At 59.0% G+C, this 5,095-nt stretch overlaps 1 long non-coding RNA gene across 1 annotated transcript; it reads right to left on the bottom strand.

Annotated features, from left to right (window-relative positions):
• Positions 1-2,756: 2,756 nt before the first annotated feature.
• On the bottom strand, positions 2,757-4,800 carry LOC134562129 (uncharacterized). The gene is made up of 5 exons (XR_010083082.1): positions 4,709-4,800; positions 4,102-4,137; positions 3,940-3,978; positions 3,161-3,235; positions 2,757-2,884 (listed from the first exon to the last, which is right to left on the bottom strand). It is a non-coding gene; the product is annotated as an uncharacterized LOC134562129 (long non-coding RNA).
• Positions 4,801-5,095: the final 295 nt, after the last annotated feature.

The raw sequence follows: 5,095 nt of genomic DNA, 5'->3' as shown, positions 1-5,095 counted from the left end.
CTTCTGGGGTAACTACCCCTTCACCCCACTGGCCAGAGCAGCTGTCAACCAACATTGTTTTCAGGCTAGAAATATGGAAACAAAGGACAGTGAACAAAACCAAGAAAGGTTATCTATGGTCTAAAGCATAAGAAAGTGAAAAGCTGACCCTTAATATTGTACAGAAACTAAAGAACTGACTCCATCTTATGAACAAGTAGAAGGCTTTAAGAAACCTCAGAAAAACCAGGGCAACACTGCACAGGTCGTTTTTCTCTCTTTTTTCCTTGGGACAGGTCATTGCCTCCTGCCAATCGTGTGCTGTGGCCGCTCCGTGTCCATCTGCAAACCCCTGTGGTCACTCTGGGACCCTGCTGGGCAGCAGAGCCGGTGCCTGCAGGGCAGCAGCTGCCCGGGCCAGCGCCTTTCTCTCTGCTCTGCTGCTCACAGCCAGGTGTCTTGGGTTGAAAAATGGAACTACAAATTCATATTCTATTTTCATCTGATGAAACTGGTTGGGAGATATTGTTCTTTATCTCTTGTAACTCTAGGGTGGGAAGAGGGCGGATGCATGTGCAGTTATGAATACGCAACGAGCTGGTGCTTTGAAGGAATGAGCCTTTCCCTTGGCGGGTCTGAATGCCAAGTCATACAGCCGTAATTTTTGATTAAATATTTGCTTTATTTCCACCTCCAAATTGTCTTTTTATCAAACCTATAAACTGTACCAGGAGAACGACCCTCGTTTTTCACCCAGAGAGATCCAGCGAGCCCTCGGGGAGTGTCGGCAGCGCCCGCCTCCCCTGCTCTCCCAGTCCACCCTGGGATGGTCCCGGTGCCGCGGCCGCGCTCGCCCGTTTTCATTTTCTCCCTGGGCCACGCCAGGGCAGCCCCGACATCTCTGGGCAGGGCTGGGGCCTTCCCAGGGCCCCAGGGAAACCCCACAGCTGGCCAGAGAGTTGGGGCCCGAGGGTCCCTGGTTTTGCCTCACGACCCTCGTCAAGGCCCCCCGTCAAGGAAGGGACTGTGTGCAAGGGGCTTGGGCCTGAGCCACGGTGTGTGTGTGTACCAAGCACTGAACTGCAGGTGTGTCCACCGGACCGGAGCTGGCTCCCATGGGAACTTGTACGAAGACAATGGACTGCTGGACAGCCTGTGCTTACCAGCGGCCAGGCCCAGACCTGCTTGGCCCAGACCTGCTTGTCCCAGACCTGCCTGATCTGAACGGCTGCACCTGATTCCCAGAGCAACGGGGCTCCTCACAATGACTCTTGGGTGCTCCCCCTGTGTTGGCCAGGTGCCCCCTGCTTTTGCCTGTGTTGGCCAGGTGCTGCCCGCTTCTGAAATGACAATAAAAGCTTCCCCCTACGACTCACACTTGGAGATCTCCCCACGGACAGAAGACGGATCCATTGGCCGGACGCCACGCCACGAGGACGCCTCTGGTGTTGGTAGCTATATCCCCCTGCCCCCCTTTCCTCGCTCTGTATCCTATTTTTCCTTTCTCATTCCCTCTATCGCAAGTGTTGTTGGCACTCAATAAAGGTGCATTTGTTGTATGATTAAACTCTTGTACCCTCGAGTACTCTTTGCACTCTGAGATCACACGAACCTATCACGATTCCTGCTTGGATCGTGATACAGGGCCACCCTCTGCGGCCGGCCAGACATGGGCACCCAGGAAGGCCCCGGTCAGGGAGAGCGGGCACCGTCCTTCCAGCCCAGAGCCGGGGACAGCCACAGCCCCGTTTCACCACGGGGCCGGGGACATGCAGCAGCCCCGCCCAGCCCAGGAACCAGATTGCAGCACCAACAGATACTGGTGACACAAAGAGACCGGTTTATAAAAAATAGCTGCTGGTTTCTTATCTCCTTTTCTTCGTGTTAGAGCCGGGATTAATGCACGGGATTAATACAGGCAGTTCCGTGATCAGACTCAGAGTTTATAATTCTTACCTGGAATTCAGTCTCACAAGGCATGAGCTCGAGCCAGAAAATCAGAAAATGGAGGTGCCTCTAACTCTTCCCATGGTTATTAAACACTAATCACCCAATACCGAGATGACACCTCTATAATTTATACTTCTAACCCAATAATTGGCCAACCCAGGCCCGCAATGCAGACCTTTTTCATCCATTTACAAAAAACCACCCAAAATCATGAGGAAGAAGGTGAAGAAGAAGGACTTAGACCACGCCCTAAATCCTCCCTATTGCCCCATGGACATCACCATTCACTAAAATCCCGAACCCCAAGTTTTTCACCCTGTGAGGTCACGCAATGCCCTTCAAACTGCACACCCAGAACCCCAGTGCCACCGTCCAACTTAGGAGGCCAGTTCCACGGCCTCGGGTCAAATGCAGAGCCTGCCTTAGGGTCAGCGCCTCTTAGCACAGAAACCCTGACATTTTCAGCTTCCAGAATTCCAAAGAAGAGGTGTATTTTTTTGTTGAAGAAAGAAACTCATTTGGAAATAAACTGTATTTTTTAAACTGTTTCTATATTGGAGCCACAACAGCCCCATGGTGATCACAGCAAGCACCTGCTCCTGGCTCTCCCTGCGCACCCACCCACCCCCCCAAACTGCCCCCAGTGCACCCCACAGCACCCACAGCCCACAGCCGGGGTGTGGGGCACGCCGTGGGGGCGGCAGAGCCCGGCAGGAAGGGAGCAGAGCCCCGGGCGAGCGACCCCGCACGGCAGGAGAGCAGAAACCCGGACACACGGACAGACTCACCCAGAGGGACAGACAGACAGAGAGGGCAGCTCTGCTGAAAGGGTTTATTGATTATTGAGGGGAAACGGCCCCGGGCTCAAAGGGGATCGGGGGGCTCCTCCAGGGATGATCATCTCCTCGTGCTGCCGGAGGAGGACAGAACATGGACGGCACCGACGCTGCTGACCCTAAAACACCAAGGGCGGAACGTCACCGCCCTGCTGGCACTGGGACACCAGAGGGGCCCTGTCCCCAGCCCTGTCCCTGCTGGCACTGGGACACCAGAGGGGCCCTGTCCCCAGCCCTGTCCCTGCTGGCACTGGGACACTGGAGGGGCCTGTCCCCAGCCCTGTCCCTGCTGGCACCAGGACACCGGAGGGGCCCTGTCCCCAGCCCTGTCCCTGCTGGCACCAGGACACCGGATAGGCCCTGTCCCCAGCCCTGTCCCTGCAGGCTCTGCTCACCTAGGCATCCAGAGAGGCCACCAGGCGCTTCTGCCGCAGGAGCCGGCGCAGCCTCAGGTCTTTTCCCAGCACGTCCTGGGGACAAGGGCAGCGTCAGTGACACGCTGGGGGCACTGGGATGGACTGCGGGGACAGGGGAAAGGAGGGGGGCCCATGGGGAAGGGCCCCGCGGCAGCAGTGGGGTACAGGAGCTGCTGCACTCCTGCCCTGAGGCGCGGGGGTCCTGGCCAAGGGTTTATTAATTCTTATCTGTAATTCAGTCTCACGAGGTGTGAGCTCTAGCCAGAAAATCAGAAAATGGAGGTGCCTCTAACTCTTCCCATGGTTAATTAAACACTAATCACCCAGTACCGAGATGACACCTGTATTATTTATACTTTTAACCGAATAATTGGTCACCCCAGGCCCACAGTGCAGACCTTTTCCACCCAATTACAAAAAAACCACCCAAAATCATGAGGAAGAAGGTGAAGAAGAAGGACTTAGACAACGCCCTAAATCCTCCTTATTGCCCCATGGACATCACCATCCACTAAAATCCCAAACCCCGATTTTTTCGTCCTGTGAGACCACGCAATGCCCTTAAAACTGCACACCCATAACCCCAGTGCCTCTGTGTCCCCGGGTGAGGGGAGCCCTGCCGAGGGTCCGGGGGGCAGGGGTGCTGCCGGGGCTGTCGGCAGGGCTGCGCTGGCCCGTGCTGGCACACGCCGGCACGGCCTGGCCGCGGTGGCCGCGCAGGGCGAGGCTCTGGCGGCGGCGCAGCTCCTGGTACCCACCACGGTCGGCTCCGGGATCTCGAGCTTGCCCAAGTCCAGCTGCGGAGAGAGCAGGAGACCCGGCCGGTCACTGGGGAGTCCCCGGTGCCAGCAGGGCAGGGGGGACACGGGTGCCCCCCAATCCTCACAGGGGAGGCCCTCCAACCCCAGCCCCTCACTCACCTCCTCCAGATCATCCTGGGTTCCTTCCAGGAGTGCCTGGGAAGGAGAACAAAGGCTGGAGCTGCGCTGGGCCTGGGGGGCTGGGGGGGACAGGAGACAGGGGGCAGGGCGGGGGCAGAGGGAGGGGAACTCAGGGCCCCCAGGGAGATCTGCTGGAGCTGGGGGAGAGCCAGAGACACCGAGCTGGGGAAAAGGGAGAGCCCGAGGGGCTGGGCTGGGGCTGTGGAACAGGCACGGGGGGAGGCATGGGGCAGGAGAAAGGAATTGGGGTGTGGGGACACGGGAGAGGCAGGGAGAGGCTGGGTGGGGACAGAAGGAGCAGACCGGGTGAGGACAGAAGGGACAGGACTGAGAGAGGGTCTGTGAGGCATGGGGTGGATCAGGGAATGGGACAGGGGGACCACGCTGCAGCGCCCAGGATGAAAGGCAAAGGACAAAGGGGGGACACGGAAGGAAAGGCCTCGGGAATGGGGGGTGGGAGGGTGATTGGGGGCCTGGACAGGACACAGGGGAGGGAGCAGGGAGGAAATGAGTGAAGGGACCAAAAGGGTGGGCTGGGAGGGCAGAAAGGGCAGGATGTGGGGCCAGCGTTGGGCTGGTGCCTCACCTTGGCCTGTGCCGGGGTGCACAGCAGCATGGAGAAGAGCAGGGCCACGCCGAGCACAGCCACCTTCATCTTCCTCTGGCACTGGGCAGCGCTGCCTGAGGCTGCAGCAGGGCACCAGCACCTTTATCCCTGCCGGGACTCCTCCCTGCGCCCTCCCCAACAGCCCCCGGGCCAAAGCCCGGCTTGGCACAGCCCCCAGCCCTGGCCACAAGCCCAGCCCTGCCCAGAGTCCATCCCAGCTGCGGCACGGATCCAGTCCCCCTGCCCGCATCCCTGCAGCTTCCCGCACGGGGCAGCTGCCCCTGCAAGGGCCCGGGAAACCCGGGGGGGCCAAGGGGGGCCAAGGGGATCCAAAGGCAGCTGGGGACCCTGTGGGGACAAGCCCCG

The sequence above is a fragment of the Prinia subflava genome, chromosome 26, assembly GCF_021018805.1.
Source record: "Prinia subflava isolate CZ2003 ecotype Zambia chromosome 26, Cam_Psub_1.2, whole genome shotgun sequence".
Taxonomy (NCBI): Eukaryota; Metazoa; Chordata; class Aves; order Passeriformes; family Cisticolidae; genus Prinia; species Prinia subflava.
This window is presented reverse-complemented; position numbering and strand designations above follow the sequence as displayed.